Here is a 27303-nt window from a genome sequence, read left to right as displayed (position 1 = left end):
AAGGCATGCTTGGTTAAAAGAACAGAGTTTACCTGATCATGTTAAAGCAAAATTATTGGATGCTCCACTACAGCATGATACTTTGTTTGGTGTTAAGGCAGAAGAGGTGTTAAAGAAAATGGAGGGTAAAGCAAAATCAATGCAGACAGTGAAGGATTTCTTACAGGTTCAGCCACTTAGATTTAGCAGGAACTGGCCTTCTAAAAATTGGTCCTTTCCAGTGTCAGACAGGCCACAAAGAGGCAGATACAGACGCCCAAGAGACAGATCTCAGCACCAAGGCTCATACAGACCTAAACAATGGGGTGCTTCAGCCCCCAAAGGCAGAGAAGACAAATCACAACCTTATAGGAAACAGTCGCAATGACTTTCCTCTACAAATACCAAGCACTTACTTTTGGCAGCACCCTTGGGGGGAAAACTAGCACTTTTCTCACAAAACTGGCACATTATCACCCAGGACAAATGGGTTCTGAATATTGTTTCTCAGGGTTACAGGTTCCACTTTCACACCCTAACAAGGTCAAAAGGTATGCCAGACCTGCCGCACAATAAGTGGGCAGAGGCACAAAAACAAATTTCTGCTCTCATGGACATGAGGGCTATTCAAAAAGTACCACAGCAAGAGCAGGGCCAAGAATTTTACTCAAGACTTTTCTTGGTACCCAGAAAGGACAAAACCTGGAGACCAATACTGGACCTGTCTATTCTAAATACTTTCCTGGATGTTTCAAAATGTTGACACTGCAGCAACTTCTACCCATGCTGGGCAAGAAGGCTTGGCTAGTTACCTTGGACCTCAGAGGCAATACCTGCATGTCCCAATCAGACAATCTTGCAGAAGATACCTCAGATTCATAGCTGGCTCAATGCATTACCAATTCTCTGCACTGCCCTTTGGCTTATCTACTGCGCCCAGAGTCTTCACAAAATGCCTGGCACCAGTAATTGCGTTTTGCAGACAAAAAGGAATTCAAATATATCCCTACTTGGATGACTGCCTTATTCAAGCAGAGAGCAAGGGGATTCTACTAAAGTATCTGGCGTTTGAAAAAAGATTACTAATTTGCCTAGGGTACACAGTAAATGAAAAGAGATCAAAACTAGTGCCCTCTCGAGATAATATTCCTGGGTGCAGTCTTAAATACAACTGCCCAGATGGCTTATCTCACACCAGACAAGCAAAGGTAACTTACTGGTTACTTTTAAATGATGGCAACAAAGACCCAGTTACCTGCAAGAAAAGTTTTGCAGGCTTTGGGCTTCATGGCATCCTGCTAATTCCATATGCAAGACTGCATATGAGGAAGCTACAATGGTATCTAAAAAGTGTTTGGACTCCACATTGCCATAGCCTGGAAACAATAATAACGCTTATCCCCTACCTGCAACAAGAGTTTCGATGGTGGGCACTAGCCTGTCACCACAACAAGGGACAGCCATTCACTTTACCCACAGCCAGGCAGACACTAACAACAGATGCATCGGATTATGCCTGGGGGGCGCACATGGCAGGAAAATGTATTCAGGGCACGTGGCCCACGGACCAAATGCATCTTCATATCAATCAAGAAGAGATGCTAGCTGTACAGAATGCCCTGACAGCCTTCAAGGATCTACTACATCCAGGGAAACTATTGCTAAAGAAGGACAATACTACAGTTATATGGTACATAAACAAGCAAGGGGGCACGAATTCCTACCCCCTCTGCAGGCAAGCCATGACTTTATGGAACACCGCACTGACCTATCAGGCACAATTCCTGCCAGGAAAGAAAAATACTCTGGCAGACAAACTAAGCAGAAACCTCATGGACCCTCACGAGTGGAAACTAGATCCACAGGTCTTCATCATGATAACAAGGAAGTGGGGATGCCAAGACATAGATCTATTTGCCTCCCCTCACAACTGCCAACTACAGAGATTCTGCACAAGGACTTATCACTCACAAGCATGGAAAGTGGATGCTGTCATTCAGCTGGAAAACCATAACAGTTTATGCCTTTCCACCACTGCCTCTCCTCCCCAAGGTACTCCTAAAAGTCAGACAAGAGAAGCCAAAAATGATTGCCCCAGACTGGCCACGCAAGCACTGGTACCCAATCCTGTTCAGTCTCAGCCTCTCCACAGGATATGTACCCATAGAATGGCGCACAGCAACAGTGGTCCCGCTACACAAGTGTGGGGCCACAACTGACCTTGGGAACTACCGACCAATAAGCCTGACCAGTCTGATCTGTAAGGCTATGGAGCGAATCATTATGGAACTCATAAATGGTAAGATTGGGAACCTCCAGTCACTGGACCCCACACAGTTCGGCTTCGTCAAGGGCAGATCATGCCTCCTGAACCTGGTGGATTTCTTTGAGACAGTTACTCAGGCTATAGATAAGGGAAAGGAGGTACACACGGCTTACCTTGACCTTGCTAAAGCATTTGACACCATTCCCCATTCAGGTATTATTGATAAGCTCACCATCCTTGGCATAAACCCTTACGTCAAAAGATGGATCGCAAACTGGCTCTCAGATCCCATAAAGTAAGAGTAGCAGGATCTATGTCCGAATCCAGACCAGTAACGAGTGGTGTGCCTCAGGGTTCTGTCCTGGGGCCCCTCCTGTTTGGCATATACTTCTCAGAAGTACAGGCAAGCACGGAAGTGCTGTGGCTGACTAAGTTTGCGGACGACTGCAAACTGGATGCTATAATAGTCTCTAGCCAACATGGAGATCCTCCAGAAGGGCCTAAATGAGACTGATACATGGTGTCAAAGCCATGGTCTCAAGCTAAATGCAAAAAAAAATGTGTAGTAATCCCCTTTGGAAAAAACAGAGTACCCGCAAACTACAACATAGGAGGTAATCCTCTGAAATCTGAAGAAGAAATAAGGGATCTAGGGACCCAAGTAGATAGTCAGCTTTCCTTTGATAACCATGTTGCCAAAGTGGTTAGAAAATCCTTCTATGTGACCCATCTGATCACGAAAGGGTTTGCATCAAGATTTAAGGATGTAATGGTGCCCCTCTACTCTTCCCTCATCAGACCCATTATTGAGTACAATGCACCAGTTGGAATGTACCTGGCTAGACATCTCCAGCTGCTGGAGAGACCAAAGAGGTACCTAACCAAGAGGATTACTGGCCTCAAACAGTTGTCCTATGCAGCACGATTGAAAAAGCTAAGACTGTTCTCTGTTGTTTACCGCTTTCTCAGAGGCGATCTCTGTCTAACGTACAGAGCCATGTCCAACCCAGAATTGTTGAACATGCTCCATCTTAGCAAAACCAAATCTACTCGAGCTACATGCTCTAGGGATATAAACCTCAACACAACAATGAATAGAACATGCTGGAGGGATAGATTCCCTTCGCAGAGACTTTCTGTACTATGGAACAAGGTCCCGAGCTACATAAGACAGAGCCCCTCACTATCACTCTTCAAGAGGAACCTTGATGAGTGGATGGGTAACAGAAAGTTCACACCGGGGATCACACCAATAGCACTACTAGATAGGGGCCAAGGGTACTAGTTGCTAGTACAAGGGTCTAGGGAACTACTAAAGGGGAGGTGAATACCGCACAATATGGCTGGGCTAATATATGCCTTTGGGCAGATAGCCCAGTACCAACCTATGAACCTATAAAGAGCTTGTCTCAAGGCCCAGCCTGGACTTTACCTCAAATTCCTCATCTTCTGACTCAACAAAACAATCAGATCCTGCACAGCCAACTCAGAACCTTAAATCTGGCTGCATGGCAAATAATATAGCCACTCAGAACACACCTCTCTCTAAGGCTGTTATGGATGTCATGGATGTCATTTTGGAAGCCAGGAGGCCCAGCACCAGGAAATCTTATGCAGAAAAATGGAAGAGATTCTGTGCTCGGAACCAGGTACAAGGACTTGATCCACTTATTCCTCAGATTTTACAATACCTAACTGAGGTGCTGGGCAAAGGCCTATCTTTCTCATCAATTAAAATCCATGCCTCTGCCATTTCAGCTCATTACAGTACGGAACCTCCTATTTTCTCTCATCCACTGCTAAGAACAGTACCTCAGAGGAGCAAAAAACAAGACCCCCAAGGAGAGCACCGATACCTACATGGGACCTCAACTTTATCTTGGAAAAGCTCACACTGCCACCTTTTAAGCCAGCCAATACAGCTGATATAAAATTCTTATCATGGAAAACTGCTTGGCTCCTAGCAATAACTTCAGCAAGAAGAGTCTCATAGTTACAGGCATTAATGGCAGTGGAACCTTTTATCATTTTTCATCCGGACTGGGTTTCTCTAAGTACAAACCCAACATTTATGCCAAAGGTAGTATCCAGCGGGGCTCTTAGGTTCATTCATAGGTTCATAGGTTCATACTAGGCTATCTGCCCTAGGGCATTTATAAGCCTAGCCAGTGTGTGTGTGGCTTTCACCACCCCTTAGGATGAGAATACTATACCCATTAGTTTGCTGTGCCTCTGTCCAGCAGTGGCACAGAGATGATTCCCGGGGTAAACCTACGATCTCCCATCCACTCGTCAAGATTTCTCTTGAACAGAGTCAGTGAGGGGCTCTGCCTCACATGGACTGGGATTCTGTTCCATAGTGTAGGGAGTCTGTGGGTGATGAGTCTGTCCCTCCAGCACGTCCTATTTATATCCGTGTTGAGGTTTGTCTCTTGCTCTCGTGGCTCTGGTGGATTTGGATTTTTTGAGGTGGAGCATGTCCATTAATTCCAGGTTGGACATGGCCTTGTATGTCAGGCACAGATCACCTCTGAGCAGACGGTATGCGACTGAATAGAGCTGGAGTTTCTTCAGCCGGGCATCGTATGACATATGTTTGAGCCCCTTTATCCTTTTGGTGAGGAACTTTTGGGGTCTTTCCAACTGCTGCAGGTGTCGGGTAAGGTACATTCCGAATGGGGCGTTGTACTCAGTCATTGGTCTGATAAGTGAAGAGTACAGGGGTACAATGACCTCTCCTGATCTGGATGTGAATCCCTTTATGATCAGGTGGGCAATGTAGAAGGTCTCACTAACCACTTTGGCAGTGTGAGTGTCAAAAGAGAGGTTACTGTCAACTTGGGTCCCCAGGTCCCTGATACCTTCTTCCGTGTTTAATGGATTACCACCTATGTGGTAATTAGGGGTTACCTTGTTTTTCCCAAAGGGTATGACTATACATTTTTTGGCATTTAGCTTAAGGCCATGGCTCTGGCACCAGTTATCCATTTCTGAGAGACCTCTCTGGAGGGTGTCTGTGTCTGATGGAGTGTCAATTATGGTGCCCAGTTTGCAGTCATCTGCAAATTTTGTCAGCCACAATCCCCCTATGTTTGCCTGCACTTCAGAAAAATAAATGCAGAACAAGGGGGGGCCCAGGACTGAGCCCTGTGGGACACCGCTCGTGACCGGCTTAGTCTGACATGGCACCAGCAACTCTAACCCTATGGGTTCTGTCCTTGAGCCAGTTTGCAACCCATCTTGTGACATATGGGTTTACATCTAAGCTGGTGAGCTTTTCTATGATGCCCGAGTGGGGTATTGTGTCAAACGCTTTTGCTAGGTCAAGGTAGGCTGTGTGAACTGCCTTACCCTCATCAATGGCCTTAGTGACTGTTTTGAAAAAGTCGACCAAGTTCAAGAGGCAGGATCTGCCCTTGACAAAGCCAAATTGGGTAGGATCCAGTGGCTGTAGGTCCCCAATGTCTTTATTTGAGTTCCATTGTGATCCTCTCCATAGCTTTGCAGACAAGGCTCGTCAAGCTTATGGGGCGGTAATTTCCAGGGTCCGTAGAAGCACCGCCTTTGTGGAGTGGGACCACAGTTGCCGTACGCCATTCTTTGGGTACGTATCCTGTAGTAAGGCTAAGATTAAACAGCAGCCTTATGTGTAGGTTTAGTTCCTCATTGAGTTTGTGTAGCACACAGCCGGGGACACCGTCCGGTCCCATTGATGCTGTGTTTTTTGCTTTAGAGAGAGCAGCTCTCACCTGGGCATCTGAGATGTTTGGGCGGCTAGACTCTGGTGGGATAGATGTTTCTCCTTTTGGGGGGGGGTGGGAGAAATTAGCACTGAACCTGTCTGCCAGTATGTTGGCAATGTCTGTGGGTTCAGTGATTTTTGTATCATTTTGGACTAATTATGAGCATATCTGAGAGTTTCCACCCAGGTTTCTAACATAGCTAAAGAAGGCCTTATGATTGTCTTTTGTGTCTTTAGTGATTTTTCTCTCAAAGTTGGCCTTGGATGATTTTATGAGTGATCGTAGTTTTTTGCTAGTATTGATCACAGATGCCTTCCCTTTTAGGGATTTTGCTCTGTCATGTAGTAGCTTTGTCCTCTTGTTGTAGAGTTTGTTTATGGCTGGGGTCCACCAGACCGGGCGCCTGCCTTTGGTGGAAAGGGTCTTGATTTTATTAGGGATTGCTTGATCCATACATTCCTGGAGGTGCTCGTAGAAGGCATTTGTAAGGGTTTCAGCAGCGTGGGTTGTGGTTTCCACTGGCTCGGGGGCCTTGAAGGATACCACTCCAGTCTTAAGAAGTGTAAAGTTTGCTTTTGAGAAGTTCTTCACTGTGGTCTTTTTTGCTGGGGTTGGGGGCGGGATGTGGATCTCCAGTGAGATTAATTTATGGTCTGATCTCACCAATGAGGGATATACTTCCAGTGTGGTGCATTTTGTCCCCATGTTTGTGATGATCAGGTCTAGTATATTTTTTCCTCTTGTGGGAATGGTGACTAGTTGTTCCATAGCATTTGAGTGTATGAACTCCAGGAACCTTTGGGCTAGGGTGTTGGGGCTTGAGTAATGTTCCCAGTCTATGTTGGTAGTTGAAGTCACCCAATATGATGGTGTTTGGAGAGACATTCATACTCTCCAGTGTCTTCAGGAAGGCTGTGTGGGTTTCCTGAGTTTGAGAGGGTGGTCTGTAGCATGCTACAAACTGTAGGGCAGTTTTACCTATGGTTAATTGCACCTGGATGGTCTCCGATGCTTCATGCGTTGCCACTAACCTGGAGGTGTGGGTATCCTTTATGAATATGGATACTCCCCTCCTTTTGTGGTTCGGTCTGGATTTTGGGGCCGGAACGCATGATATGAGGTATAACCTGACAGTGCTGGGTGCTCTCAGGAGCCTTGAACCAGGTTTCAGTCACAGCACAGACATCGATGTTCTCCATATTGAGGAGGGCTTCGAGGGCGTGCATCTTGAGGTTTAGACTTCTGGCATTGAGCAGTATTACCCTTAGTTTTTTTCCATTTTTGTTTTCTAGGGCGGTAGGTTTATCATTAGTGCCTTGCCTAAAAAAGACACTATGGGGGTAGCAAGAGCCTTTGCCAATATCCGGAAGCCCAGGGTGACAGGTGCAAGCCGTCCCTTGCGAAGCAGCGTGGCTTGTCAAGCATGTCATCCCAGGCAGACAGACATTGGATCCCCTTAGAATGACACCAGTAATTAAGCCAATTATTAAAGTTGATCATTTTGTCTCTGTATTGTGGCATCATTCTTGGTGAGGGTAGGATACTGCTCAGGGTCAGGGTCATACCGGCCTGGGCTACATAATCTGAGAGCTCCTCTATGTCTCTTTTCATGTAGTCCAGGGAGGTACGTCTCAGGTCGTTCACGCCGGCATGGACAATTATTGAGTCATACTTGTACTTGCTGTGGAGTGACCTGAGTGCTTGTGTTATGTGGCGGATTCTAGCGCCCGACAGGCAGCTTACTGTGATCTTTTCCTTGTTCAGTCTGGTTAGTGGGACGTCAGTGTGTCTGACTATGGAGTCACCTATAACAAGTGTGTCTGGCATTGTGTTTGGCCTTAAGGGCTGTGACTGTTTAGCACACTGACTTTGAGAGCTGTGTGTTGCATGTCTTATGTCTTGAGGTGGCAGTTGCTTGGTTTTCTGCTTTGGAGGTCTCTGTAGTTTTGGTAGATTTTTGATCAGTGCCTCCGAGTATGTCTTTGTGTGTTTATGTGTTTGTTTTGCAGTTGTGATAGTTCTATGTGAAAACTGGGTTTGTGGTGTGCATGGTTTCCTTCTCCTCCTGTCTGGTCTTGCCAGTCCTGAGTTGAGAGAGCTCAGCCTCCAGTTTGGCTATATAGTTGCATCTTTCACATGTATTTGTGTTTTGTGGGAGAAGGAGTGGGTTGTCTGTGTACATGAGGCAATTGTAACATTGCCTCAAGATGCCAAGATTCACCAGCTGAACAGGAGAGGACACTAGCAAGTGACCCTTCGACATGCTAGAAAAAGTGAAAAAGTTTGCTGTGTAACTGAATCAGAAGGGACCTATAGGGAAATGGGTACTCAAGGGGATTCTAGGCTAATGTAGTACTTTTAGTATATAAGTAACAAACTAAAGATGATCAAAAACGAACCCAAAAAATAATCCTAAAGCAGCCAAGTTGAAGGCAGGAAACACACCAGCAAAGGTTCCACTGTTTAATAAGACCAGATTTAAAACAAGACGTTGTAGAAAAGCACAGATTAACGCTCTTGGCAAACAAATTGCGTTTTCGTCTTCACTAGCAATGACTTCATCAGATAATAATAAATTAATTAATTAAGCCATTAAATACTGAAAGTTTTCAAAATATTATCCTATCAGTCACAGTGCATCAAGGAGCAGCCAATCCGATTACTAACAATCATAAATATTAAAAATACGCACACTCAAATACATATATAAAAACAATATACTTTGTTTTTGTTAATAAGATAAATATATTAAAATACTTCATTGATACCTGAAACTAATATATTTCCTCATACTTAGAGTGCAAGTGAATGTTTTGAATACATTTAAACCATATATTTGTTAAGTTAATAGTATGCTTAAGGTAGTTACAATTCATTACTTCTTATAAGCCAACACCACCATCTATTGGTCATTATGGATATTGCAAATGAAAGAAATATTCTTAAATGTCTGCAGCTTTCAATTTGAGTACTGGGGTTATAGATATACTATCATTTAATCCAGGTTTTTTTGTGGCATTAAGGTGGATTTGCCACCATAGTTCTCTATAACCTACCCTTTCTTCCCATAAACCCCCTCTTAAATCCTGTTTCACCTGTTCAATAACAAAAAAATCAAATCTAGCCTCTTCACATTCTTTTGTGTGCCTATATAAGGCATTAGTATCTTTGGCCCTAGAAATTTCATAATAGTGTTCGTATATTCTTCTCCTCAAGACTCGTTCGGTCTTCCCTATATAAAAGGAACTACATGTGTTACAAATACTTATATAAATTACTCCTTTTGTCTCACAATTGTAATAACCATTACTTTTTATTATTTTGTTCCTACTAGGGATAGATATTTCACTGGCATTTGCCATGTGTTCACATTGGTTACAGTGACCACACTTGTAACTACCTGTCCTTTTTTGTCCATCTATCCCGTAACCTATTTTATTTTGTTTAGTTTGGGATTCTAGAATATTCTTTATAGTCTTAGAGTTTCTATATACAATTTTTGGTATCAAGTTGTTTATACTAATTATGTCAGATAAAGCCGAAAATTTAGTCCATTCATTTCTAAATATCTCACTAAGTCTGATGTTGGACACATTGTATTCCATAGTTAAAGCCTGTTCATATTTTGATTCATTCTCAACATTAGAAATGCTGTTATCTGTAATGTTATTAACAATTTTTTGTCCCTTTATCGGCTGGAATTTAGTTTTTCTACCCAATTCCACCTCCGTTCTTAATTTCATCACAAAATCCCTTGGATAACCCCTTTCCTCAAACATTTTGCGAAGCAAATTACATTCTGCAAAAAAATCTTCACTAGCGCTGGTCATTCTACTACCCCTCACAAACTGCCCCTTGACAATATTTTTCTTACAATGTGAGGGGTGTGCGCTAGTGAAGTGAAGAAAGGAGTTACAAAACGTTTCCTTCCTATAGATCTTAGTTTCAAAGTCACATTCTGTCTTGTATATTTCGACATCTAGGTATTGTAACTTCTCTCTTGAAAGGGTATATGTGAATTTTAAAAAAATCAGTAGAATTGTTTATATATTCAAAAAATTCATTGAATCTATCTATTCCTGCTATCCAAAAAAGAACTATGTCGTCCAAATAACGACGATACAATGTCCAACATCCGTTATACTTAGAATTGATTACATAATCTTCCTCCCATTTGGCTAGGACTATATCGGCATAAATGGGCCCTACAAGCCCATTGCTGTACCTTGGACTTGTTGGTAATATTCTCCATGAAATGTAAAAAAATTGTATCTCAAGACCATATCTACCACCCCGGTAGTTATACTTTTTTCAGCCTGTGTCAACTTAGTGTCCCTGTAAACCATTTCCTCAAACATAATTAGACCTTCATTGTGTGGTATACACGTGAAAAGATCCACCACATCCACAGTGATGAATAATAAATTTTCATTGTATAAATCTGGACCAATACATCTTAGTAGGTCCCATGAATCTTTCAGTGTATATAAATTCTCTACACTTATATGTTTTACCTTGTTGTCCACATATTTTGCTAATGGAAGCGTTTTAGACCCCGCCGCTGAGACAATAGGTCTCAAAGGTGGGTCTTCCATATTTTTGTGGACCTTAGGTATTCCGAATATTATTGGTATTCTTGGTTTTTCCACATGTAGAAATTCAAAGGTCTTTCTATCCATTAATCCCTCGTATAACAAATTATTTAATAAATTGTCAATTTTGTAATAGGCCAAATTTATTTCGTTAAGTGAGACAGAAGTATATTTGACAGTGTCTTTTAATATAGAATTCATTTTTCCTTCATATATGATATTATCCATGAAGACAATACCGCCCCCTTGTCCGGTTTCATTATTCTCAGGTCACTGTTGTTCTTTAATTCATACAATATTTCATTTTCTTGCTTGGAAAGATTAAATTCAGTGACCCTTTCTTCATACAATTGTCTAATTTCATTTTCCAACATAATTTCAAAGTTTTTAACTTGGGGGTGTAAGGGTGGATTGTATATGCTTCTACGGACCAAACCTGAGTCTTGAGGAGATAAATTACACTTGGTATTAGAATTGGTAGAAGAAAATAAAATACCAAAATTAATTTTTCTGAGGAATAATTTTACATCTATAATAGTACTCACCATTTCACCTTTCACAGAGGGAATAAATTTAAACCCTTTACTCAACAAGTGAAAATGTGATTTTGTAGGAATAACATTACTAAAGTTATAAATGGTAAAGTTGTCAAAAATATGTCTAATACCATCAACTTGTATTGCATTATGAATTTGTTCCAAGTCAGGGGTTGGGTGTATTTTATCTAATACCTCCCCCTCCCCCTTCTCCCCCCCCCTTTTGAAAATTTTGATATTCATCCTGATTCCTATAGGAATTAAAAGAATCTCTCCTTAATGGTGGAAATTCATTATCATATTCTGAATGTGTCCTTACTTTTCCATCATCCTCATTGTATCCATAGGGTGGGTCTACATGATGTTTGTAATGGTCATTTTTCTTAAAGGGCGGTTTGGGATAATTAGTATTATTCTCGTACTCACTTAAATCTCTCTTTAATTTGTTTATTTTTCTTTCAATAATGTCGCTGCATTTCCAATCAATATCTTCCTTTACTTTATAGTACTTATCTCTTTCTTCCCTAATTTGAAAAATAAGATCTTCCTTAATGCATACATCCAATGTCTCTATCTCTTTTTTCAACACATCCTGCACTCTATTGTTTTCTTGGATAATTAACTTTAAAATTTCAAGGCCACATTGATTAAATACTTTCAACAATTCATGATGAAAAACCGAACCTCCTATAACATTGTTAGGATACTTGTATACCCTTAGTCCCTTAGGAACCACTTTCCTATTAATGCACTCTGTTAAATATTCATTCTCTATAGTTAAGGTTTTAAATTTCATTATTAATTTATACAATTTATCCAGTTTGCTAAAGTAACTTGTTCCATCGGCAGAAGTCTGCTTATGTACATTATTAAACTGAATATTAAATGGCATTTTCAACCAGTCATTAATGTCCTTTTTCTTCCACGAAGTGTGGAAGGAAGTATTGACAGTACCTTTGCTTCTGTTGGTGTTAATGGGGTTATCAAGACTGTTGCCAGCATCCGCCAACAAAGAATTCGATGTATTTATAGTGTCAGTTGGCGCCAAAACCATTGGCGTTTTAGCCGGATTGAATGTTTCACCATTCGGTGCTTCTGCTTCAAAGTCCCGGTGTGTAGAACCACTTTTGCGATGTTTTCTTTTGGATTTAGCTCCTGTTGACCATTCGGTTCGTTCCGACACACTGATACCCTCTTCTCCTTGCTTCCGGCATAGCGTTTGACAAAGTGGCGTTAGAAGGTCAATCAACTCAGTGAGTTGACCTATCAGTCTCCGTGATTCCCCGATATCATCTTTTAGAGTTCCGCCTTCCATCTGGGATGCACAGCACAAAACTAGTAACAAACTAAAGATGGTCAAAAACGAACCCAAAAAATAATCCTAAAGCAGCCAAGTTGAAGGCAGGAAACACACCAGCAAAGGTTCCACTGTTTAATAAGACCAGATTTAAAACAAGACGTTGTAGAAAAGCACAGATTAACGCTCTTGGCAAACAAATTTTCACTAGCAATGACTTCATCAGATAATAATAAATTAATTAATTAAGCCATTAAATACTGAAAGTTTTCAAAATATTATCCTTCCTGCCTTCAACTTGGCTGCTTTAGGATTATTTTTTGGGTTCGTTTTTGATCATCTTTAGTTTACTAGTTTTGTGCTGTGCATCCCAGATGGAAGGCGGAACTCTAAAAGATGATATGGGGGAATCACGGAGACTGATAGGTCAACTCACTGAGTTGATTGACCTTCTAACGCCACTTTGTCAAACGCTATGCCGGAAGCAAGGAGAAGAGGGTATCAGTGTGTCGGAACGAACCGAATGGTCAACAGGAGCTAAATCCAAAAGAAAATGTCGCAAAAGTGGTTCTACACACCCCGACTTTGAAGCAGAAGCACCGAATGGTGAAACATTCAATCCGGCTAAAACGCCAATGGTTTTGGCGCCAATTGACACTGTAAATACATCGACCTCTTTGTTGGCGGATGTTGGCAACAGTCCTGAAAACCCCATCAATACTAACAGAAGCAAAGGTACTGTTAATACTTCCTTCCACACTTCGTGGAAGAAAAAAGACATTAATGACTGGTTGAAAATGCCTTTTAATATTCAGTTTAACAGTGGACATAAGCAGACTTCTGCAGATGGAACAAGTTACTTTAGTAAACTGGATAAACTGTATAAATTAATGATGAAATTTAAAACCTTAACTATAGAGAATGAATATTTAACAGAGTGCATTAATAGGAAAGTGGTTCCTAAGGGACTAAGGGTATACAAGTATCCTAACAATGTTATAGGAGGTTCGGTTTTTCATCATGAATTGTTGAAAGTATTTAATCAATGTGGCCTTGAAATTTTAAAGTTAATTATCCAAGGAAACAATAGAGTGCAGGATGTGTTGAAAAAAGAGATAGAGACATTGGATGTATGCATTAAGGAAGATCTTATTTTTCAAATTAGGGAAGAAAGAGATAAGTACTATAAAGTAAAGGAAGATATTGATTGGAAATGCAGCGACATTATTGAAAGAAAAATAAACAAATTAAAGAGAGATTTAAGTGAGTACGAGAATAATACTAATTATCCCAAACCGCCCTTTAAGAAAAATGACCATTACAAACATCATGTAGACCCACCCTATGGATACAATGAGGATGATGGAAAAGTAAGGACACATTCAGAATATGATAATGAATTTCCACCATTAAGGAGAGATTCTTTTAATTCCTATAGGAATCGGGGTGAATATCAAAATTTTCAAAAGAGGGGGAGGGGGAGGTATTAGATAAAATACACCCAACCCCTGACTTGGAACAAATTCATAATGCAATACAAGTTGATGGTATTAGACATATTTTGACAACTTTACCATTTATAACTTTAGTAATGTTATTCCTACAAAATCACATCTTCACTTGTTGAGTAAAGGGTTTAAATTTATTCCCTCTGTGAAAGGTGAAATGGTGAGTACTATTATAGATGTAAAATTATTCCTTAGAAAAATTAATTTTGGTATTTTATTTTCTTCTACCAATTCTAATACCAAGTGTAATTTATCTCCTCAAGACTCAGGTTTGGTCCGTAGAAGCATATACAATCCACCCTTACACCCCCAAGTTAAAAACTTTGAAATTATGTTGGAAAATGAAATTAGACAATTGTATGAAGAAAGGGTCACTGAATTTAATCTTTCCAAGCAAGAAAATGAAATATTGTATGAATTAAAGAACAACAGTGACCTGAGAATAATGAAACCGGACAAGGGGTGTATTGTCTTCATGGATAATATCATATATGAAGGAAAATGAATTCTATATTAAAAGACACTGTCAAATATACTTCTGTCTCACTTAACTAAATAAATTTGGCCTATTACAAAATTGACAATTTATTAAATAATTTGTTATACGAGGGATTAATGGATAGAAAGACCTTTGAATTTCTACATGTGGAAAACCAAGAATACCAATAATATTCGAATACCTAAGGTCCACAAAATATGGAAGACCCACCTTTGAGACCTATTGTCTCAGCGGCGGGGTCTAAAACGCCCATTAGCAAAATATGTGGACAACAAGGTAAAACATATAAGTGTAGAGAATTTATATACACTGAAAGATTCATGGGACCTACTAAGATGTATTGGTCCAGATTTATACAATGAAAATGTATTATTCATCACTGTGGATGTGGTGGATCTTTTCACGTGTATACCACACAATGAAGGTCTAATTATGTTTGAGGAAATGGTTTACAGGGACACTAAGTTGACACAGGCTGAAAAAAGTATAACTACCGGGTTGGTAGATATGGTCTTGAGATACAATTTTTTTACATTTCATGGAGAATATTACCAACAAGTCCAAGGTACAGCAATGGGCGCAGCTTGTGGGCCCATTTATGCCGATATAGTCCTAGCCAAATGGGAGGAAGATTATGTAATCAATTCTAAGTATAACGGATGTTGGACATTGTATCGTCGTTATTTGGACGACATAGTTCTTTTTTGGATAGCAGGAATAGATAGATTCAATGAATTTTTTGAATATATAAACAATTCTACTGATTTTTTAAAATTCACATATACCCTTTCAAGAGAGAAGTTACAATACCTAGATGTCGAAATATACAAGACAGAACGTGACTTTGAAACTAAGATCTATAGGAAGGAAACGTTTTGTAACTCCTTTCTTCACTTCACTAGCGCACACCCCTCACATTGTAAGAAAAATATTGTCAAGGGGCAGTTTGTGAGGGGTAGTAGAATGACCAGCACTAGTGAAGATTTTTTTGCAGAATGTAATTTGCTTAGCAAAATGTTTGAGGAAAGGGGTTATCCAAGGGATTTTGTGATGAAATTAAGAACGGAGGTGGAATTGGGTAGAAAAACTAAATTCCAGCCGATAAAGGGACAAAAAATTGTTAATAACATTACAGATAACAGCATTTCTAATGTTGAGAATGAATCAAAATATGAACAGGCTTTAACTATGGAATACAATGTGTCCAACATCAGACTTAGTGAGATATTTAGAAATGAATAGACTAAATTTTCGGCTTTATCTGACATAATTAGTATAAACAACTTGATACCAAAAATTGTATATAGAAACTCTTAAGACTATAAAGAATATTCTAGAATCCCAAACTAAACAAAATAAAATAGGTTACGGGATAGATGGACAAAAAAAGGACAGGTAGTTACAAGTGTGGTCACTGTAACCAATGTGAACACATGGCAAATGCCAGTGAAATATCTATCCCTAGTAGGAACAAAATAATAAAAAGTAATGGTTATTACAATTGTGAGACAAAAGGAGTAATTTATATAAGTATTTGTAACACATGTAGTTCCTTTTATATAGGGAAGACCGAACGAATCTTGAGGAGAAGAATATACGAACACTATTATGAAATTTCTAGGGCCAAAGATACTAATGCCTTATATAGGCACACAAAAGAATGTGAAGAGGCTAGATTTGATTTTTTTGTTATTGAACAGGTGAAACAGGATTTAAGAGGGGGTTTATGGGAAGAAAGGGTAGGTTATAGAGAACTATGGTGGCAAATCCACCTTAATGCCACAAAAAAACCTGGATTAAATGATAGTATATCTATAACCCCAGTACTCAAATTGAAAGCTGCAGACATTTAAGAATATTTCTTTCATTTGCAATATCCATAATGACCAATAGATGGTGGTGTTTGCTTATAAGAAGTAATGAATTGTAACTACCTTAAGCATACTATTAATTTAACAAATATGGTTTAAATGTATTCAAAACATTCACTTGCACTCTATAAGTATGAGGAAATATATTAGTTTCAGGTATCAATGAAGTATTTTAATATATTTATCTTATTAACAAGAACAAAGTATATTGTTTTTATATATGTATTTGAGTGTGCGTATTTTTAATATTTATGATTGTTAGTAATCGGATTGGCTGCTCCTTGATGCACTGTGACTGATAGGATAATACTTTGAAAACTTTCAGTATTTAATGGCTTAATTAATTAATTTATTATTATCTGATGAAGTCATTGCTAGTAAAGACGAAAACGCAATTTGTTTGCCAAGAGCGTTAATCTGTGCTTTTCTACAACGTCTTGTTTTAAATCTGGTCTTATTAAACAGTGGAACCTTTGCTGGTGTGTTTCCTGCCTTCAACTTGGCTGCTTTAGGATTATTTTTTGGGTTAGTATATAAGTACTTTACCTATATAAAAATGCTTTAGGAGCAAGTGCTGAGCTTTTGAGATAGAGAATAGACTGTTTAGATTGCAAGTAGAGAAGTTCTAAGGGAAAAATTGAAGAGCAGACTTTACGGAGCCAGAAATAGTTTAACCGGCGCTGCCCGATGGTGCTCTATGGGCAACTCCACGCAAAAGCGCGCTAAAGCGGGCTTTATAGCAGGGGGTTGAAAAGAGCTAGGAACTGACCCAAAATGGCCAATAGACTACAATTTTCTGTCTGGAACCACTGCTCTAGGGACAAATAGGCTGCTCTGTGCTCCCCACTCCGACTGGTGAACAAAGACGCTTCCTTTTATCCAAGTAAGGATATGGAATAGCACAGGAACCAAGACAAAGCCCAGAGATCAGCAAACTCTGAAGACTGGACTATTCTAGTTCAGTAAGGCGGGAAAACAAGATTTTTGTTTTTTTTTTTTTTTGTTTTTTTTTTTGTTTTTTTGCAGAAAACAGAGGAAAAACAGACAGTAAATGCTATAAATGCTTTTAAACGGCTAGCGCACTTGAGTTTGTTAGCCTACAGGTAAAATTAAGCAACAGATAACTTTTTAAAAGTGCAAAACAGTTAATCAACACAAAAACAGTTTAAATAGAATGCAGAGCTGTATAAACAGGTGAAAATGCAGTCGCTAAGCAGTAAATAATCAAAAAGCCAGAAAAAAATACTTAAATCAGTTATAGCAAACCATTCATTTGCCAACATTTTATCCAAATCCCCAGAATAAAGGGGAGAGACTTCTGCACTCTTTGGACATACACAGGCAGCTACGTTTCTACTTGGACAAAACAAAAGCTTTCAGAAAAACTGAGCAACTGTTTGTAGCATATGCTGCAGGATCACAAGGAAAGGCTATTTCAAAGCAGACTATTTCAAAATGGATAGGACACTGCATTCGTTTCTGCTATGCACAGCATGGCAAATCAGTGCCTAAGAATATTAGGCCACATTCTACCAGGGCAGCAGCCACTTCAGCAGCCTTTCTCAGAGGAGTACCAACCAAGGACATTTTGGAGGCTGCAACTTGGAGTTCAGTGCACACTTTTACCAAGCATTATCACTTGCCTCTTTACTCTAAATCCAGAGCAGGCTTTGCCACTGCAGTTCTGCAGGGCGTCATAGCCACTACGAATCCTATTTAGACCTAGCCGCCCTTCCTCAGCTTTGGGATTCAACCCAAGTGTGATGACTGCAACAGTGAAACACAAAGAACATAGTACAGTTGTGTACACATACCATAAATGTAGATGTTGGAGTGTATTCACTGTTGCAGTCCAGGTTACCCTCCCTCCATCCCCCTTTCTTTGCTGGGACTTACCTATACTTCTCTATCCTATACAACCTATGTGGTATATTTGCTTGTAGATGAAGGTATTGTTTTATTTTACTGTATGTTTTTATAAGCAATATGTATTGCCTACCTTCTAGGGGGCACCTGACATCTGGGGCAAGAAAAACTGAAGAAAATGTCATCAGCTGCATCTTGTATACCCCTGGCACACTGACGTCAGGGAAGAGGCGACAGCAACCACGCCGGACCAGGACTTTGGAATTCAGGCCGACTGCGGGTAGCCTGCCAGCAGGATAACCCAAGTGTAATGACTGCAACAGTGAATGCACTCTAACATCTACATTTATGGTAGGTACACAGCTGTACTTTATTCATCTTCAGATGAATCTATTTCTTATGCCACACAAATTGCCTCCCCTATGGAATAATGTTCCCCAGATGAGGAATCCATTGAAGGGGACTCCCCACCAGAGGATATTGCCTTTGGGGAAACAGTTACAAAAATGAGAGTCCTTCAAATGGGACACTACCCAGATGACTGACACCCAAAGGAGGTATTTTGAACTTCATGTGGAATCTCCCTCCCCATCAGCCAATTCCACCTGTCTTACCTGCCTATCTGGATGCTTTCACCTCTGCATCCAGGAACCCAGCTTCACACCCACCTGCTCTTAAGAGACCAGAGAGGTTTTACAAATTACCTGATGATAAGAAATTCTTATTAAATTCTCCACTAGCAGACCCTGCAATGATTGCGGTCTCCCTAACAATCTAGACAGATTCCTTCTGCATTATTTTGCCCACTAATAAGGATAGCAAAAGCATGGACAGAATTGGAAAAACGTTTACAACTCGTCCACCCTAGCCTTCAGAGCTATAATTTTCCAAACTGACATGATAAAATATGCCTTGGACCTAGTTTTGCCAGCCCTCTACTCTCTTGGCTTCTACCCCTGACTGCCCTACCAAAAAAGAGCATCAAAACTGTCCCTGGCTTCTCGGGTAGTCAGACATGCCATTAGATGCTGTTATGATGCCGCACAGGCCTCTTCTAGGTCTGCAGCTTCTGCCTCAGTTCTCAGCAGATATTCCTGGCTTCACCTCCAACCACTTCTAGAGGATTTCAAATCTGAAATCCTGGATACACATTACACTATAAACTCTTGAATGGCAAACAATTCGCAGAACTTTTTTAAAAACCTGCAGGGGAAAAGTAAGGTGCTTCAGGGCAACAAGCATTTGCTTGCGTCTCCCATTCCAAAAAATTACAGGAATTATCCTGCAAAGACTTCCTTTGTCAGGTGACCCCCTTCCTCTACCAGGCATAGCAGAGGAACCAGAAGGCAAACCTACTCCAGACCAGTTACCTCACAAACCCAGTCCAAGGCAGCCCTTTCAGGATAGAAGTGGTCCCAACAATGCATGACTGCCTTGCCCAACTACCTTTGTCTGCACACCTCCCCCACTGCCTCCTCTTTTGTGAAACCCATCACATCAGACTGCTGGGTTCTGACCATCATTCAAAATGGTTATTTCTTTTCGTGAAAGGAATAGCCCATTTCAAGGCCCATCCCCTCCCCCCCCCCAAAAATCAACTCCACCTCATACCTCTCATACTACTAGATATTCTTCTATTCCAGTGTTGCAGTGTTGTACTTGTGGATTTACCTTTCTTCCTCTCCAGTTTGTCCAGCCAGGTTTACAAAGACTTTCAGTCCCTCTTGGTGCGTCAGACGTCTTATGTGGCTGCAGGAATGTGGACTATGAAAGTGACGTCTGCACGCACCAGTCCTCAGAACTTTACAGCTGCCAGTCGTATGCCAGGTGCTCCTGCTTCTTGCAGACGTCGGATCGTAAAAAGATTCAGTTAAGTACGCCCTTTGGGATTCTTTCAGTCCTACCTTGTTGATGATTATAGTCCGTTCATTTCATCGTGCAAGTGCGGTCTGCAGATTCCCCACAAAGGCACCCATGACCAATGTCTCTCTTGTTTAGGCAGGGAACACTACCATGAGAACTTTGCCATTTGCCGATTGTCCCCATGACCTTACGCCGCGGTTTGCAGACCTTACATTTATATTTAGAGAATCAGCGCTTGAAACAATTAGCATTAGGGATGGAGGCTGCGCCCGATGTCCCATCTGAACTGCCTAGGAAGAGGGCCAAGTCATCATGGCCTACTTCGTCAGCTGCGCTTCTGTCTGCCATACCTCAGTTTGTAGCCGATGTCAGCTTGGCTGAGGTTCCGGCATCTGCTGGTGTAGATAAAGCGGGTACCTCTGAGAAAGCCACACAATCTTAGACGACATGTCCACAGAGTATTTATCAGCGCCTACCGTAGGCACCGGGGGTACCAGTATTCACTCTGGGCCCATCGAACACCACCTCCGCCATCCCGATGCTTGACCCAAGCCTTTGCCTAGCCAGGCGCCAGTGAGGCCTTTAACGAAAAAGCAAAAAACAAAACACCATACTCCAACTGCTGAAAACATGCCAGATTGGCAGGCCTTCAGCTAGAGTTTGTTCAATGCCTTTATGGCCCTTTGGCCTTCTGCAGAACCCTGTGCCACTGCTTCTCCCCTCCTCAGTCCCAGCCAAATGGGTTCTGTCCATCCTACAGAACGGCTCCTTATGTCCTAGATCACCCCCTCCCCCCATCAAGACTGGGTATACCACAGCCTCCTCCCAGTCAGCTACCCCTCCTCCATCAGGTTTTGCAAACCCTGCTACTACTACAAGGCACCATACAACCAGTACCTACACAATCAAACAGAGAAAGATTCTACTCCAGAATTCTTTTACTACCCAGTAAGGAAGGACCATGGAGGCAGTTTCGAAACCACTCATGCCTCAACTCCTTCCTAAAAGTTCCTACTTTCAGGGTGCTTACCCTACCCACTCTTTCCACTCATTCTTCCTCAGGGTTTCATGGCAACCCTGGACATAAAGGATGCCTACCTTCACATACATATAAAGTCCACTTTCAGGAAATACCAGAGATTCCTGGCAGGCTCCTCTCACTTTCAGTTCTATGCCTTGCCCTTTGGGCGTTCTACTGCCCCCAGGATATTTACAAAATGCCTGGCTACAGTCATCACCTAGTGCAGGGAAAAGGTAATCCACTTATTCCCTTACTTAGATGACCTAATTCAGGCAAAAGACATGGAAACTCTTCTCAGCCACTCCCAGGACCTTCTGGTAATCCTACAGTCTGTAGGGTTCATGATCAGCTTCCCAAAATCCCACCTCAACCCCACACAGGATATTGTCTTCCTGGGCTGCAGGAACAGGGCAAACCTCATATAGTCCTTTCTTCCAGCAGAAAAGGTGGTATCCCACTCCAAAACCACCTTCTTGCTGCCCTGCAATCAACAGAACTGACTGCAAGACAATTTCTGAGACTTCTAGGTTACATGGCAGTGGCCGTTCCCATGGTGCCCCTAGCAAGGATGCACATAAGGAAACTTCAGTGGTACCTCCGGTCGGTGTGGATCCAGCATTCCCCCCGCTCCCTTGTTTACATCAGGAATCGAGATGGTGGGTGGCTCAGGTAGCCCAGAACCCAGGACTCCTCTGCAAACACCCTTTCCCTCCCAGACCATGCACACAGATTGCTTGGATCTGGGCTTGGGAGCAACTCTGTGAAAAAGGAAAGTACAAGGTTTGTGGACAGATCAACTAGATCACATAAACATCAGAGAAATGAGAGCCGTCGTCCTTGCTGTACAGACCTTCCAGTCCTACCTATAGCAGGGCCCTCTAAAGATATTCACAGACAACACCACAGTCCTGTGGTATTTCAACAAGCAGGGAGGGTCCAAATCCTACCTTTTATGCAGACTAGCTCTGCTGACATGGGAACTGGCTGTCTCACAGGGGATCACCCTTCAGCCTACATTCGATCCCTCCACAACTCCCAGGCAGATTACCTAAGCAGAACCATTTCAAACAACCACGAGTGGATGCTGCAAAGATAAGTTTTCCTGAATAATGGTCCACAGGTTGGGTATTCCACAAGTAGACCTGTTCGCCGCCTCCATAGACGGGCAGCTTCCTGGCTACTGCAACAGGACACCAGACCCCAAGGCATTAGCAACAGATGCCTTCTTGATAACCTAGAAGGGGAAATTCCTGTATGCACCCCCCCCCCCTTCCCATTGATACAAAGGATCCTGCTGAAAATTCAGCAGGACTCTCCCAAAATCTTGCTGGCGACTCCCTACTGGCCAAGACAACACTGGTTCCCTCTTCTTCACCTGCACAAGGTCAGTCAACACAAGCTACCCCCTTCAGTGGACCTGCTCGCACAACACGAGACTCAGATGCATCCACAGTGGCAATTCATGCACCTCACCCTGTGGCTGATAGGATTCTGATCCCCTTCAGACAACCTATATAATGAGGACGTTCTCACTGTCCTGCAGGAGGCTAGGAAACCTAACACAAGGAAATCCCATCTCTCTAAACGGAAAAGGTTTTCTATTTGGTGTCAGAAGACAGTTGGACCCGCTGGAAAGTGATATGCCTGTCAAGCGGTCATACCTGTGTGAACTCATTCAGACAGGGTTGTCTTACTCGTCTCTGAAGGCATACTTATCTGCTATCTCTTCTTGCCTCCCCGTGGATCCACCCCTTGCATCCAGACTCCCTTCCAGACTTTTTCTCTCCCCCTCCCTGGGACCTAAACTATGTTCTAGAAGAACTCACTCTAGCCCATTTTGAGCCAGCAGACCAGCCCACCTTAAAATTTTGCACATGGAAGTGTATTGCTGGTACCTCTGACTTCAGCTAAAAGGATTTCAGAATTACAAGCTTTTATGGCTACACACCTTTCCTAATCTTCCACCTGGACAGGGTGACCCTCAGGACAAACCTGTCATTCATTTCCAAAGTAGTGAATGACCTATCCTTGAACCAGCTCATCCACCTGCCCACCTTCTTTTCTAACCCACATAAGTGTGTGTGTGCTACATTCCCTAAATGTCCACAGGCAATTTAGAGGTTTTATCTATGTAAAACCAAATCCTTTAGGAAATCAGACCAGCTGTGTCTCTTCTTCCATCCGATGGCCTTGGGGAAAGCTGTGAGCAAACAGAAAGTTTTGGCCTGGATCTCCGGGGCCATTTCCATCTGCTGCCTATACCATGCTAAGACCTTAGAGGGCAATGTCAAGGCCCACTCCACCAGAGCAATGGCCTCTTCTGGAGCCTTCTTTAAAGGGTTAGACACCAACTCCATACTTGAGGCAGCCACTTGGTCCTCAGTTCACACCTTCACCAAACATCACAAACTGGACCATATCTCCAGAGCCAGGGCGGGGTTTGCCAGGGCTATCCTACTTGGATTCCTGGAAACTTCATCTAGGCCACCTCTCAATCCTCAGTGAGCTTTTGCACTCGCCCACAAGTAGAAAACCGCAACATTGGAATAGGATATAGGAAAGTTGTGTAAAATCTTACCATAACCAAAGATGTCCTTCTCTTTCTTGTTGCAGTATTCCTTCTCACCCACCTTCCCCACTTGTATGACTGCACTTGCTCTCCTGGGTGATACTGGACAGGCTATGCCCTTATGGGACTGCCCCCGACTGGGGCTTTTACTATGTTCTGAGGACTGGTGCATGCAAGTTTCACCTTTATGGCCCACGTTCCTGCAGCCACATCAGATGCCCGCACCAAGGGGGACTGAAAATCTTTGGAGACCTGGCTGGACAAATTGGAGAGGAAGAAGGGTAAACCCACAAGTAGAATACTGCAACATGGAAGAGGACATATATGATTATGGTAAGATTTTACACAACTTTCTTATCTTCTGAGATTAGGAACAGTAGAGCCTGTCCCCCCAAGACAGGAAGGAAAAGAATACTACTCAAGACTTTTTCTGGTCTCCTAAAACGAAGGGCCTTGGAGACCAGTGCTAGATTTATCCTTCATAAACCGGTTCCTAAAAGTCCCATCTTTCAGGATGCTATCCCTTCAAATTCTTCTTTTAATACAAGCCCAGACCTTTCATGGCCACTCTAGATCTAAAGGAAGCTTATCTTCATATCCCCATAAAACCCTCCAACAGGAAATTCTTAAGTTTTACTAGACCCTGTTCTCATTTTCAGTTTACAGCCTTGCCCCTTTGGTTTGTCTACTGCACCCAGGGTATTTACAAAATGCCTAGCCACAGCCATTACTTACTGTAGAACCAAAGGTGTCCAAATTTATCCTTACCTAGACATCCTCCTCCTATCCTCCAAAATCATCTCAGGTTCACTAATTCCCTACTGCCAAACTTGTTTTTCACCCTCGACCTCTAGAAATCATCCTTACTCCCAGAGCAAGACAAAATCTTTCTGGGCTGCAGGATCAGAACAGATTTGATCTTGGCTTTCCTCCCCCAGGACAAATTCCTGTCATTCTCCATTCACTTCCAAAGCCTATTACTAGTTCCTCAGATAACTTCAAGACAGTTCTTGCAACTCCTATGACTGATGTGGAAGTTCCAATGGTATCTGAAAAATGTGTGGTCACAACATCAACACTCCCTAGAGCAACAGATTACCCTTCTGCCCTGCCTCAAAGCAGAACTAAAGTGGTGGATCCAACAAATACTTCAGAACCTGGGACTTCCACTTTAGATCATGTTCCCAACCCAACTTATGCATACAGATGCATCAGCCTAAGGTGAGGGGCCACCTTGAAGGGTTTCAGGGTACAGGAGGCATGGAATCCCGCCCTCCAAAAAAAAAAAAAACACAAATCAATGTAAGGGAAATTACTGCAGTTCTTCTGGCACTGAAGACATTCCTTCCTATTCTCCACAGACAACACCACAGTAATGTGGTATCTCAACAAACAAGAAGGGACCACCAGGGCTTACCTCCTATGCCGGCTAACATTACAAATTTGGGACCTCGCCCACAGGCACAGCTTAACCCTGCAGGCTTCATGCATCCCCTGTCAGGGTAACAAACAAGTGGATATTCCCATCAGAACATCCTCTCTACAGCACGAGTGGATGTTGAACAGGGAGACCTTTCTGGACATTGTCCACCGGTGGGGCACACCTAAAGTAGATCTGTTTGCCTCCCTCCAGAGCAGACAGTTGAACAAATTCTGCACCGAGGATCACTTTCCACTTGCCTGGAGGGTGGATGCCTTCAGCATTCCATGGAAGGGGCTGTTTGTATATGCGTTTCCACTCTTCCCACTCATCCAAAATGTCCTACTGAAAATCATGAAGGGCAAACCAAAAATCTTGGTGATGACTCCCTACTGGCCATGGCAGCACTGGTTTCCCCTACTTCACTCATTTGCCAAGGGCAATCATCACAAGTAACCCCACACGTTAATCCTACTCGCACAAAAGGGAACTCTAATTCACCCTCACTAACAGATGTTAGGCCTAACATTCTTTGTGATAAACTTCTTATCCCTTTCAGGCACCACTACTCAGAGGATGTGCTTTCAGTCCTGAGGGTGGCCAGGAAGCCTACTACTAGGAAATCATACATATCGAAATGGGAAGGATTCTCCAATTGGTGTCTGCATAAGGACAGTGACCCCAGCCAGGCAAGACACATCCCTCGTCCTTGCTTGTGTGTGAACTCATTAAGGCTGGCCTTTCCTACTCTTCAGTGAAAGTCCACCTTTCAGCTCGTCTACCTCTAGATCTCCCTTTGCTATCCAGGCTGGATGTAAAATTTTTCCTGAGAGGGATCTTACACATCAGACCACCAAGAAAACCCATCCCACATCCTGGGACCTAAACTTTGTTCTGGAAAAACTAACATTGGCCCCATTTGAGCCAGCTAGCAATGCTACGCTCCAAATGTGTACATGGAAGACTGTACTGCTAGTGGCTATTACTTCGCTAGAAGAGTGTCAGAGTTACAGGCTGTCATAGCCGCCCCCCCCTACACCATCTTCCACAAGGATAGAGTGACCCTGCACACTAACCCTTCCTTCATGCCTGAAGTGGTCAACGAACTGTCCTTAAGCCAATCCATTCACCTGCCTACCTTCTTTCCGTCTCCAACCAATGATTGTGAGAAGGTTCTCCATTCCCTGGATGTGCACAGCCAACTTAGATTCTACCGAGGCAAAACTAAGTCCTTCAGAAAATCTAGCCAACTGTTTGCATCTTTCCAGGGCTCTGGGCAAGGCAGTCTCCAAACTATTTCATGATGGATCAGAAAATCTTTTTCCTTCTGCTACTTGCACTATGGCAAGCACTTACCCCCATGGGGTAAGAGCTCACTCTACCAGAGAGGCATGGCTACTTCCAAAGCCTTCTTCAAAGGGCTGGATACAACTTCCATCCTGGAAGCAGCCACCTGATCCACAATTCACACCTTCACCAAACACTACAAATTGGACCACATCTCCAGAGCCAGGGCAGGTTTTGCTAGAGCAGTCTTGCAGGGTTTCTGGAATCTACATCTACCTCCACCCTTTCCTCTATTTAAGCTGTGGTACTCTTCCACACTAAGAATACTGCAACAGAGAAATAGAAGGACATAGAATAGTTGTGTAAAATCCTACCATGACCATAAATGTCCTCCTCTTCCATGTTGCAGTATTCGTTCCCTCCCTCCAAAAACCCCCTGTATTTAATTGTGACTATGGACATGTCTCTTAGGCACTATGAAGGCTCTACCTTAGTTCAAGAGCAGACTAGCCAGTATATGATACTTGCACTTCTGGCTGACATCACTTGCGACCTTCTTTAGGACTGCCTGGGTTTCCAAGTTCTGAGGTCTGTACGTGCAGACGTCACATTTAAGGTTCACGGTTTATGGGCCTACATGTTATGTCCCACACACCTACAGCAGCCAGGCTTAAGCTTTTGTACAGGAACAGATGTTTGTTCGCCTGAAGTGAGAGGAGGACATCTATGGTTATGCTCAGATTTTACACAACTATTCTTTTCTTTGTTGTTGAATCGTAAGATTTCCTGACATAGTTTTAAAAATGTTCTTCTTGCTTTTTTTCTTTTTTCCTGTCAGAAGTTACTGAGCATCTAAATTTCAGCTGGAGTGCTCAGACATGGAATGTTGTTTCAGTGTAGCTAGTGTTTGTGTGTGTTTTTTTTTTTTTTTTTTTTTTTTTTTTTTTTTTGCTGTGCTGCAGGTTGACTTTCGACAGGCTTTTATG

The 27303-nt window shown here is 42.3% G+C and overlaps 1 protein-coding gene across 2 annotated transcripts in view; it reads left to right on the top strand.

Annotated features, from left to right (window-relative positions):
• LOC122809322 (RNA-binding protein 10-like) overlaps nt 1-27303 on the top strand; it is a 1914178-nt gene that overhangs the window by 737889 nt on the left and 1148986 nt on the right. The gene's annotated exons all lie outside the window — the stretch shown is intronic.

This window comes from Protopterus annectens, chromosome 8.part0, assembly GCF_019279795.1.
Source record: "Protopterus annectens isolate FY-2018-M chromosome 8.part0, PAN1.0, whole genome shotgun sequence".
Taxonomy (NCBI): domain Eukaryota; kingdom Metazoa; phylum Chordata; order Ceratodontiformes; family Protopteridae; genus Protopterus; species Protopterus annectens.
This window is presented reverse-complemented; position numbering and strand designations above follow the sequence as displayed.